Source organism: Mustela erminea, chromosome 12 (genome assembly GCF_009829155.1).
Source record: "Mustela erminea isolate mMusErm1 chromosome 12, mMusErm1.Pri, whole genome shotgun sequence".
Classification (NCBI taxonomy): Eukaryota; Metazoa; Chordata; class Mammalia; order Carnivora; family Mustelidae; genus Mustela; species Mustela erminea.
The window spans coordinates 9,841,147-9,853,740 of NC_045625.1; the positions used below are offsets into that span (position 1 = coordinate 9,841,147).

A 12,594-nucleotide genomic window follows, 5' to 3' on the forward strand; every position below is an offset into this window, starting at 1 on the left:
CAGGAGTTTAAAGATGTAGGGTAAAGAAGATATAATTTACCTATTGTTTAAAAAGATTTATTTATTTATTTGAGGGAGAGATTGTATGAGTGGGGGGTGCACAGAGGGAGAGGAAGAGAAATCCCAAGCAGACTTCGTACTGAGCACAGAGCCTGACTCAGGTCTTGATCCCACAACCCTAGCCAAAACCAAGATTCAGATGCTCAACCAACTGAGCTGCCTGCCTGTCCCTAATTTATCTATTTTTAGTAAATTCTGCCTTGCTTCTTTTTGGTGTTCCTAGAAGTCGATGTGTATATAATCTTTTTTCTTGTTGATGAACAGAACTCTAGGTATGAGTCAATGAAGTTTCTTGTCTTTGTAAATTTCTTCTTCACTGCTCTCCTCCAATAAATAAATAAATAAAATTTCTATACCCATTGTGGGGCTCGAACGCATGATCCCAAGATCAGGAGTCACATGCTTCTCTGACAGAGCCACCCAGGTGCTGGCTCAAAATGTTTTTAATATCAAAATATTTTTGATATCAAAACTGTTTTTGGTGTTTATTTGGACTTTAAGTTATAGGCAGCCATATACCTGAAAAATATTGAAGTGTGTATATATATATATATATATTCTATAATCATGGAATATGAATCGTTTTGTTTTTTTTAATCAATTAACATACAGTGTATTACTACTTTCAGAGGTAGAGTTTAATGATTCATTAGTTGCATATAACACTTAGTGCTTATTACATCTCATGCCCTCCTTAATGCACGTCACCCAGTTACCCCACCCACCTCCCCTCCAACAACCCTCAGTTTGTTTCCTATAGTTAAGAGTCTCTTATGCTTTGTCTCTCTGATTTCATCTTATTTTGTTTTTCCCTCCCTTCCCCTGTGCTCCTCTGTTTTGTTTCTTAAATTCCACAGGTCCATGAACCATTTTAAGTGAAAAAGGTGAGGTGCATGGTTTACCTTATAATTCCATTTTTATTTAAAAGAGTCACAGTATATTTGATTTTGCAGCGGACAAGGTTTGGCAAGGTGTACAGGTGTTAACTGTGATGAACCCTGGGGAATGGCATGATACTCATTGGATATATCCACAATGACTACTGTCTCAGGTTTGGGGCCCCAGAAACAGAACATCAGATGGGATTTCACAGGGAAGTGACTTACTAGGAAGAGTTTCAGGGAAGCTTGCTAGGGAGTGAAGAAGTGGGACTGGGAAGAGAGAACAAGGCTAGAGGCCGAGCAAGGATGTAGCAAGGATCAAGCAAAACCTCAAGGAGGCTTCGGCTCAGCCCTGCAGGGGAGTTCTGAGCTTATTCCTAACAGGTGTCACAATCAAGGACAGAATGAAAAGGTAGAGCCTTTGTCCTCCTAACCCTAACCCTTGAGGACCACCGCTCGTGAGGAAGGATGTGTAAATGGCCAGACGTCCTGGCGGTCTGAGGGCGGTCTCCATCGGGAGACCTGCAGATGCTGACTTGGCGAGGGAGAGCACAGGGCTGGGGACAGAGGCAGCCAGAGCACAGACAGCAGTGGGAGCTGTCACCCAAGCTGTAGAGGTTCAACTAGATAGAGGTTTTGGTATTTTCTCAGGTCATAATCAAGTTTGGGAAGTGTGAGGCTGGTGTGGTGGCTCCACGGGGGTCTGGGCTCCTTGTATTTGGTTGCACTGTTACAGGGTTATTGCCCACATGTGCATGGTCCGAGATACTCAGTATTATGTCCACGTTTCCTTGCAAAAAAAGGGGAAGGTCAGAGGGAAAAGGGCACATTAACTCCTCTAAAGACAAGTTCTGGAAATGCACATCACTTCAGCTCAGATCTCACTGGCCATAACTTAGTTATATGGCCACACCTGGAGGCATGGAAGAATAGATTTTACTGGTTAGCAGTAGGCCTAGTTAAAAATAGAGGACTCTCATTATGTAACCATTTCTGCAGGAGAAAAGGCGTATCATAGGATAATCTGTTACAGGGGTGTTAGTTTTCCACTTTATAAGGATGAAGTTTATTGGTTTGTTTGTTTCTTAGTTTTAACAAGCATGCTCCAGGTCAGGGTCTTCTGGAAGCAGAATTTGAGGTCGAGTTTAGGATATAGGATGTTGAGAAGTGCTGTTGTGTTTAGTACCTGTGGGAGGGATGGGAAAGAGACAGAATCTGGCAGAAGTTGAGGTACGCCTCTGTTCTGAACAACCGTCCAAGCTGACTCTCTAGAGAGCCTAGAGCCGAAGTGGCCTTTCAGAGTTGTCCTAGAGTGGTTGGGCTGAAATGGCTGTACTATTATACCCTTCTCTCCATCAGTCACTGGATGGAGGCCGCTTTGGGGGGAGCATGACCTTGGGAAAGGCAGCTCTGCATGATCCCTGAAGGGGTGGCAGCATTCCCAGCAAACAGGACACCATGTCCTTCTTTGAAGGGAGATCTAGGAGACACATACTTCTATCACAACCTGCGTGTGTGTGTGTGTGTGTGTGTGTGTGAGAAAGTAATTAATGCATGTTTATAGATCCATTTATTTTTTTAAAGATTTTATTTATTTATTTATTTATTTTTAAAGATTTTATTTATTTATTTGACACAGAGAGAGAGAGAAATCACGAGTAGGCAGAGAGGCAGGCAGAGAGAAAGGAGGAAGCAGGCTCCCTGCCAAGCAGAAAGCCCGATGTGGGGCCCGATACCAGGACGCCGAGATCATGACCTGAGCCGAAGGCAGAGGCTTAACCCACTGAGCCACCCAGGCGCCCCTATTTATTTATTTATTTTGAAAGAGAGTGTGTGCAAGCCAGAGGAGAGGGAGAGGGAGAGAGAGAAACTTAAGCACACTCTGTGCTGAGCATTGAGCCCTCCACAGGGCTTGATTTCACAACCCATGAGATCATGACCTGAGCCAAAACCAAGAGTCAGATGCAGGATGCCTGGGTGGCTCAGTTGGTTAAGGGTCTGCCTTCAGCTCAGGTCATGATCCCGGGGTCTTGGGATCGAGTCCCGACTTGGGCTCCTTGCTTGGCGGGGCATCTGCTTCTTCCTCTGCTTGACACTCTCCCTGCTTCTGTTCTCTCTCTCTCTCTGAAAAAGAAATACATAAAAACCTTAAAAAAGAAAAGAGGTATGATGCTTAAATGACTGAGCCACGCGGGCAGCCCAATATCCATTTATTTTTTATTTTTTAAGTTTTTGTTATTGAAGTATAGTTGACATACAGCATTTATTAGTTTCAGGTGTATAGCATGGTGATTGGACAATTACGTACATTACCCAGTGCTAGCCACAATAAGTGTAGTTTTTAAAATAAAATTTTTAAAAAGATTTTATTTATTTATTTATTTGACAGAGATCACAAGTAGGCAGAGAGGCAGGCAGAGAGAGAGGAGGAAGCAGGCTTCCCTGCTGAGCAGAGAGCCTGACACGGGGCTCAATCCCAGAACCCTGGGATCACGACCTGAGCCAAAGGCAGAGGCTTAACCCACTGAGCCACCCAGGCGCCCTTAAAATAAATTTTTTTTTAAAGATTTTATTTATTTATTTGACAGAGAGAGATCACAAGCAGACGGCGAGGCAGGCAGAGAGAGAGATAGAATGAAGCAGGCTTCCCGCTGAGCAGAGAGCCCGACGCGGGGCTCGATTCCAGGACCCCGAGATCACGACCCGAGCCGAAGGCAGCGGCTCAACCCACTGAGCCACCCAGGCGCCCCTCCTAAAATAAATTTTTATAATAAAAAAAGCTAGGGGAACCTCGGTGGCACAGTCAGCTAAACGTACAACTCTTGCTTTCAGCTTAGGTCATGATCTCAGTGTTTTCAGCTCCATCCCCGCATCAGACTCTGTGCTCAGGGCAGAGTTGGCTTGAGATTCTCTCTCCCTCTTTCCTTCCCGCTCATGCTCTCTCTCTCCCTCAAATAAATAAATTAGTTTAAAAAAAAAAAAAAAGTAAAATTTGCTTAGTAATTTTTTCCACAAGAGTTTGTTGAGCAGCTCTTAGGTGCCAGACTCTGTTGCAGGCACTGGAGATAGGGAAGTGGCAAAACAAAAATCCCTACCCTTGTGGAGTTTATGTTGTGACTGAACATAGAATATATATAAATAAGCAAATGTATGATGTATCAGATGGTGATAATAACTTTGAAAAAAAATAACGTACTATAAGGAAGGGTCTTTCTGTTTTATATAGACTGGTCAGAGAAGTCTTCTCTAATAAGGCAGTTTGGCCAGAGACAAGAGTGAGATGGTAGAACTAGCCACACTGGTATTTTGAGGATGAGCATTACCAGCTGAGACTACAGTACATGCCAGGGTGACCCTGTGCAGGAGTGTGTAGTGTACTGGCATGTTTGGTAATGTAAATGGTATTTAGAATTTTTGCTTTTTAATTATACCCATTTGGGGAAGGCAAAACTCAGTGAGTGGCAGGTCTTTAAAAGGGAATGGGTGGGGGGAGGGGAGACATGGCATTGTTCCAGGGAAGGTTCTTGGTTGAGAATTATAGCCCCTAACTCCAGCCAAGTTAAGCAGAAAAGGAATTTATTGGAAGGTTGTCAAGTACCTCAGAGCACTGATGGAAATATTGGTTTAATGGTTTAGAAAGCAGGCAGGAACCAAGGGAATCAGAAGATCTAGAATTACTGCCAAGGTCATACCCCTGGAAGACCTTGGTTAAGGATGTCTGGTTAAGGAAGCGGTTGCAGTCTGAATGTTTGTGTTCCCCCCAGTTTCATGTATTGAAATCCAAACTTCCAGAGGTAATGGTCTTACTAGGTAGGGCCTTTGGGGCGTGTTTTAAGTTAGGAGGGTGGAACCTCATGGGATTAGTGTCTTATAAAAAGCTCCCGAGAGCTTGTTTTGAACCCTTGGGCACCATGTGAGGGCACAAGTCTGTGAGCCAGAAGAGAGCCCGTGCCTGAATGTACTGCCAGTCTGATCTCAGACTTCTTGCCTCCAGAACTGGGAGAAGTCAGTTTCTGTGTTAATCGCTACCTAGTCTGTGGCTGTTTTGTTAGAGCAGCTTGAACAGACCAAGACCTATGCTGTTGCTGCTGTTTTGGAACCCCAGTGTTGTATCTGGAGGAGGTCTGACTTCTGAACTCATTTGTTATTTGACTCACTGGATATATCTCAAAGACCTTTAAAAACATTACTCTCGGGGCACCTGGGTGGCTCAGTGGGTTAAGCCGCTGCCTTCGGCTCAGGTCATTATCCCAGGGTCCTGGGATTGAGCCCTGCATCGGGCTCTCTGCTTGGCAGGGAGCCTGGTTCCTCCTCTCTCTCTGCCTGCCTCTCTACCTGCTTGTCATCTCTCTCTGTCAAATAAATAAATAAAAATAAAAATTAAAATTAAAAAAATCTTAAAAAAAAAAATTACTCTCGATGCTATGTCAGGAATGAAGTGAGGGGTTCAGGAGCAGATGCGGGAAGAGCTAGTCATGAGGCTCCAGCGTAGATGACATTAAGTTAGGGAGATGATGTTAACAGGGAGATGAAAACGGATGGATTCATGAAACAGGCCATTAGGTTGCCACTAAAATACTTGTCTTGGAAAAATTCTTCTTCTATTTTTTCTTCTTCCTCCTCTTCTTTCTCTTGACTCCCTCCTCTTCTATTTCTTTTCCTCCTTCTTGAAATCTAAACCTTTCTAGAGGCCTTGTTGTACTCTTGCTTGCACAGGGCAGTGTAGCTTATCTGGCTTAAATTTCATAGAATCTTACAGCGTTCATCATTTGTTCATTGAAAAAATATTTCTTTTACTTTTTAAAAGATTTTATTTATTTATTTGACAGACAGATCACAAGTAGGCAGAGAGGCAGGCAGAGAGATGGGAGGGAAGCAGGCTTTCTGCTGAGCAGAGCACCCGACACGGGGCTCAATCCCAGGACCCTGAGATCATGACCCAAACCCAAGGCAGAGGCTTAACCCACTGAGCCATCCAGGAGCCCTTGAAAAATATTTCTGTGCTCCTACTGTGTGGACTGTAGTGCTAAAGAAGGTTGCTAGTTGTGGCCATTCCAAATTGAGTTCAACTTTAGACACTCAGAAATGGCTCATTTCTTCCAGGGAAGTTCATGATTGGTGGCTCAGACCACCATTTTCTAATGTGGGTAGATTAGAAAACACACGCGGTGTGGATAATTTGAAAACACATGATCTCCCTTCATCTGAAGCCCCCAGAACTGATTAGTCCCTTATTTTAGTCTTTTACATATCAGTTATTTGAAACAGGCCACATAACATGTCCATTATTTTAAAAAGTAATGAGAAAGTGGTATCTTTTTTTACCCTCTTTAGACAGTGATTTTCAGATAGAACCAATCATCAGAAATGACTAAAATAGTTGAGAAAAAAAAAATAGAGAATCCCAGCCCTCCTGAATCGTATCTGGAAGTAGATCTCAGAAATCTTTATTTAAAGAATGAACATTCAAGGATAATCAGCCAGGTTTGGGAACTATAGCTTTATGTTATTGAGACTAGCTTTGGTCTTTACAAGGAGACTTAATTAAATTCTTCTTGCTTAATTGGAAGGATCCATAATAAATTACTGTTTGGTTTTCTCAGCTTGATTTTAAAATATGGCGTTTGTCTCATCTTTGAGAATGGTTTCATAAGATTATAGCTAGTTTTCTTGGGAGGTGATAGAGGTGGATTCCATTAATTTTTCTCTTACCCTTTGGCTGTTTTGTAACTGTACAGTATTTATTTCATCTCTAAAAATAAAAGAAACTTAATCTCTATTTTAAGAATATAGCCCACTAAACTTCAGCTTCAAGCCAGTTTGTGTCAAAAACAGTGTTTTTAAAAAAGATTTTATTTATTTATTTGAGAGAGATAAAGAGATATCACAAGTAGGCAGAGGAGGGGGAAGCAGGCTCCCCGCTGAGCAGAGCGCCGATGTGTGGCTCGATCCCAGGACCGGGAGATCATGACCTGAGCTAAAGGCAGAGGCTTAACCCACTGAGCCATCCAGGCACCCTCAAAAACAGCTTCTTTTTTTTTTTTTTTTTTTTTTTTTTAAAGATTTTATTTATTTATTTGACAGAAATCACAAGTAGGCAGAGAGGCAGGCAGAGAGAGAGAGAGAGAGGAGGAAGCAGGCTCCCTGCTGAGCAGAGAGCCCGATATGGGACTCGATCCCAGGACCCTGAGATCATGACCTGAGCCGAAGGCAGCGGCTTAACCCACTGAGCATCCAGGCGCCCCTCAAAAACAGCTTCTTAAGCTTGATGTGCATACATATTGCCTGGAGGGCTTGTTAAAATGCAGATTCTGATTTAGTAGGTCTGGGGTGATGCTCATGCCGCTGGTCTGCACATCTCATTTGAGTCATAAGAGGCTGAATGACAATTGTATTATCCTGTGAGCTTTCATCTTTGTATGAGTTACTCTGCTTTGGGGCATGCCTTGGGACTGTTTAGTTTGACCAAAGGTTGCGTAGTATATTTTAAGGAGATTGGATTATATAACCTTTATTGCTTTTTCCCATAATCTTGAAGGTTGTAGTACTATATATAGTCTTAAGATTTTAGTTTCAGGCTTTGAAACTGAATAAAGGAAGTGTCAGAAGCAGTATTTTTTTTTTAATTGAATCATTAAATCAGCAGCAGCAAAATTGGTTTATATACCTGAGGTAGTCTGAACTACAAGTAGAGTATTATTAAGTGAACTAAGAAAAAGAAAGAAAATTATAGAAAAGAAAAAGAAAAGATAGTTAAAAATTAGTAGTAGATATGCAGGATATATACCTAAGGATTGGGGAATTTATATTTTGCAGACTTGAGACTGCTTTGGAGAAGATACGTGTTAGGGCAGTGGTTCTTAGAGGGGATTTTTACCTCCAGGGACACATTTGATAATACCTGGAGATATTTTTAGTTGTTACGATAGTAGGTGATTGTATTTCTACTGCTATCAGCAGGGAAAGGCCAGGATCGCTGCTAGATACCCAGTAGTGCTCAGGACAAGGAATCACTTGGCCTAAAATGTCAGTAGTTCCAAGACTGAGAAAACTTATGTTGGAAAAGTTTCACAAGAACTTTATTTTTTAATTAAAAATAATACAGAAAGTAATCATTCATATTCCCACCGATCAAATTCAACTGTTGTTAACATTTTGTGATATTGGATTTTAGCCTTTCTGTTTAAGAAATTTCACTCCAGGAGCAGCTGGGTGGCTCAGTCGGTTGGGCTTCTGCCTTCAGCTCAGGTCATGATCCTAGGATCCTGGGTGCAGGGCCCACATCGGGCTCCTTGCTCAGTGGGGAGCCTACTTCTCCCCCCTCTCTGCCTGCCACTCCCCTTGCTTGTGCTCTTTCTGTCAAATAAATAAATAAAATCTTAAAAAAAAGAAAAAAGAAATATCAATCTAGGGGTGTCTCGGTGGTGCAGTTGGTTAAGCATCTGACTCTTTGTTTCAGCTCAGATCATGATCATCTTGGAGTCATGAGGTGGAGACCCACATTGGGCTCTGTGCTCACTGCAAAGTCTGTGTGAAATTCTCTCTTTCTCCCTCTGCCCCTCCCACTTATGGTCTCTCTCTCTCTCTCTCTCTCTCTGTCTCTCAAATAAATAACTCTTTAAAAAAAGAAATGTCGGCCCATTATTTTTGGGAAAACAACATTATTATTTTGAATTTAAGTTATGTAAAAAGTTTAAGTATGAAAGTAATGAAGCTATCCCAGATCTCACCACCCAGACATAAGCATCATAAACAGTAGCTGAACATTATCCCAGGTGTCTTTCCATGCATAGGTATAGCTAGAAGAATAGAGAGAAGTGCTTTCATAACCATACTTATGTGAATCAAACCATCCTTTACGTGAATCAAAAATAACCTTTTCCTATGAAAAATTTTAAACCCAGAGAAAATTAGGTGAATTATTAACCCCTGTGTACTCATCACTGAGCTTCAACAATCGTAAATACAGAGCCAATCTGCCTTTATCTGTATCTGTACCTACTCACCTGACACGGAGTATTTTGAAGCAAATCTCAGATATCCCATCGCTTCGTCTGTAAGCATTTCAGTGCCTGTCTGTAAAGCTTGAGGTCTCTTTCTTTGAGCTATTAATCTTACACATGCAAGTAACAGTTTCTCTGATTGATTCATTCTTTCTCTCCTTCTCCCCTCTTTTTCTCTCTCTCTCCCTTGAATTATGTTTTCTTCCCAATGGAAGCGTTATTGGGTTTTTTTCCGACTGAGAGTGCACAGAATGCAACGGCAAGAACAGTAATTGCACAAAGCACGGGAAATGGGGACTGCAGAGCAAACAAAGCTGTTTGCCGCAAATACTTCCTGCGAATTTTGTGTTTTCTTTCTAGAACGTTGGGGCGCCTGGGTGGCTCAGTGGGTTAAAGCCTCTGCCTTCGGCTCATATCATGATTTCAGGGACCTGGGATTGAGCCCCATATCGGGCTCTCTGCTCGGTGGAGAGCCTGCTTCCCCCTCTGTCTCTGCCTGCCTCTCTGTCTACTTGTGATCTCTGTCTGTCAAATTAAAAAAAAAAATTCTTAGAATGTCTACATCTATTTGGCAGTACCATGTAACATAGTGTATTTCTCTTTACTGTGTTCATTTTTCCATCTATCCATCTTTTCCAATATTTCTTTGAGATACCTTCCTGCTTTGGTGTATTTGCTTATAGCAGTGGCCTTTGGCAACTATTAGTGGAAAGTACGTGCAGGAATCATTTAACTGGGGCTTAGCTTCTTGAGGGCAAGGAGTCTTACCATCTCTCTGGCTGATATGATAGCTTCACTGTATCTTTGGTGTTTGTGGGATGGTTGTTATTAATCTCGAGAGGATTGTGTCAGTATTGGTTAATATATTAATGAAAACCACTTATTTAGAACAAAACATAGTCTAACATATGTGCAAACAGAAGAATATAATTGGGATGCTAACATTTGGTACCTGTATCTATGGGTGGTCTCCATACAAAGAGATGAAGCAGGGAATTCTGCTCCCTGGTCACATCCTCTGGTTTCTTCTGAGACTTACGGGGTGACCATATGTCCTGGTTTGCCTGATACAGTCTCAGTCTTGATGTAATTATTCATAGTATCCCTTTTCAGAACTGTCCCAGTTTAGATGGTAAATTAATAGTACTCCTACTTTTAATCCTACCTCTTTAATGTGTGCCACGCTTTTCCCCAAACACTTTACATACATTCTCATTTAATTTTCGTGATAACACTAAGAAGCAGATCCTATTATTATCCCCATCTTACATATGGGTAAGTTGGGGCACAAAGCGGTCAAATAGCTTGGCTGAGACCACAAGGCTCTGTTCAGATTTTAGGTGGCGAAGCCAGGATTTGAGTCCCGGCAGTTTGGTGCGGGTGCTCTCCACTCTGCTGTGTCACACCTCTGCTGGCCCCAAACAGATCTTTGTAGAAGACCTGCTGACCTCCTGGTGACTAATCGGCATATTTGTGGATCAGAAGACTGTGGGAATTTACATGATTTCCTTATCTTCACAAGGTATTTGTAGCTCCCTTACGTCCCACCATGCCGATGCGATTATAGATGTCTTTCTTTGAGGATTGAACGTGAGCCTTTTTTCATCCTCTTAAGGGCAACTACTTGGCATTCCCTTCCAGATGCTCAGGGAGATGCGGATTCGCAGCTTCCACAGATCATCCGTCACTTTTCCTTCCTGTCGACCATCTTTGGTCTTTTCAGTCCACACACGCAGTGTCTCCAGATCTGCAGCCATGCCTGCCCTTCGCTGCCTTGATGACCAGTTCATATTTTGGACTTCGCGGCCCTTGCTTGGGGTGCTTGGAGGAAAGATGGAGACAGTGACTGCTTTCAAGGAGCTTACAGTCTAGCAAGGGGATGGGGACTGTGCAGGAATGTCCATGACGTGAGGCAGCTGAGCTGTGTGGGGAACGTAATTTAGAGTTCGGGGCAAAACAAAGCATTTCTGATGGGGTTGATCCAGAAAAGTTTTGTGAGGGTGGATACACTTAAATCAGTTTAATGACCTCCAAATAGGCCACCAAAGGACTACTTACTTGTGCTAAGGACAGGGCTTGCATTTGCCAAGAGTAGAGGCCTGACAGAAGAATAAGATGGCATTAACCCAGACGAGGGGAGACTCCAGTTGGTCTGACACTGGGTGCCCGCATGAGGAATCCTCAGTCAGCAGGACTGCTCTGTTCTTCTGATCGCATCGTCATTGTCACGGCACATAGTGACCCTCTGGGTGGGTTATAGCAGCAGGAACAGATGGAACTCCGCAGCAGCAAAACATTTTATTTTTTTAATTTGGGCTATTTATTTATTTGAATTCTTTTAGCCTTTTTAGTTTAAAGTCTTTTGATAGACACAAGGTCTTTTTCCCTAATAAAAACGTTGTCTACTTCTCATGCAGTTAACCCTTGAAAAATATGGGGTTAGGGGGCACCCACTCCATGCACAGTTGAAAATCCATGTGTACCTTTTGACTCCCCAGAACTTAACTAATAATAACGTACTGTTGACTTGAAGCCTTACCAGTAACATAAACAGTTGATTAATGTGTATTTCATATGTTATATGTATTATATACAATATTATTACAATAAAGGAAGCTAGAGAAAAGAAAATGTTATTAAGAAAAGGGTAAGGAAAATACATTTACAATACGGTGCTTATTTAGAAAAATATGTGTGTATATGTGGACCCACACAGTTCAAACCCATGTTGTTGAAGGGTCAGATGTCTTTGGATTTACCTTTTTACTTTTCTTTTTGAAATTTTGTTTTTAACTAATATGTACACCCAACATGGGGCTCAAACTTACAATCCAGAGATCTAGAATCACATGGTCTACCAACTGAGTGAGCCAGGCACCCCTTACTTTTTTACTTGATTATCTTAATAAGAAAAAGTGAATACATTTAATTAGAGCTTATTTCAGTAGCTGGTGAGGTAGGGAAGTGTTCATTATCCTCGCTTAAAAATGAGGAAATTGAAGTTAGGTTACACAGTAAGCTATGTGACTTGGCTGAAAATGTTGGAGTTTGGACTTGTACTTAGGTTGAAGCTTCAGAATGCAGATCCACTATAAATCACATGGTCTTATTTAATTTATTAGGTTAAAATATTTTTATTCACCATTCAGATAAAAAGCAACAATGAAAGTTGGGATTATCTCACATTTTAACCCCTTTTTTAATGGATGGCATTATAGAATCTAGTTCAGCATAATTAGTCTGTTTCTTTTTCTGAGTCAGCACTGCTTTGGTGATTGTCTATCCCATAAATTCGACTGAAAGGGAAATCCTGTAGAGGCTGCAGGTGGCCTACATAGTACCCCTATGCAAATTAGCAGAAGGCAGTCTCTCTTGCTGGTTAGGCCAGTCAGAAGAAGGCATCCCTCTTTGGGGCAATATCAGCCCACATCAGGGTGCTGGCCTTGGGAAATAAGTGTCTGGATTTTCATCTCTCCCGTGGCTCTCAAAACACAGCAGCCACGAATCCTGTTTCTATCAGTTGATGAGGAGCTGAGGTTTCTTCAGTGTCGTGCGCGTAGACAGCACCGGTTGTTCTTACCCCGCATACTGCACGGATACCTCCCTCAGTGGCTGTCCTTGTTCAGTCCGCCTGGAACCCCAGCCTCCCT

At 42.2% G+C, this 12,594-nt stretch overlaps 1 protein-coding gene across 9 annotated transcripts in view; it reads left to right on the plus strand.

Annotated features, from left to right (window-relative positions):
* SCAI (suppressor of cancer cell invasion) overlaps positions 1-12,594 on the plus strand; it is a 135,993-nt gene that overhangs the window by 44,274 nt on the left and 79,125 nt on the right. The window contains exon 1 of one of the 9 annotated variants that reach the window (XM_032306662.1): positions 918-944. The exons of the other annotated variants lie outside the window; for them this stretch is intronic. The gene's annotated coding sequence lies outside the window, so the exon portion shown is untranslated. Of the gene's footprint in view, positions 1-917; positions 945-12,594 lie in introns of those variants that run through there. 9 annotated transcript variants of the gene reach the window in all.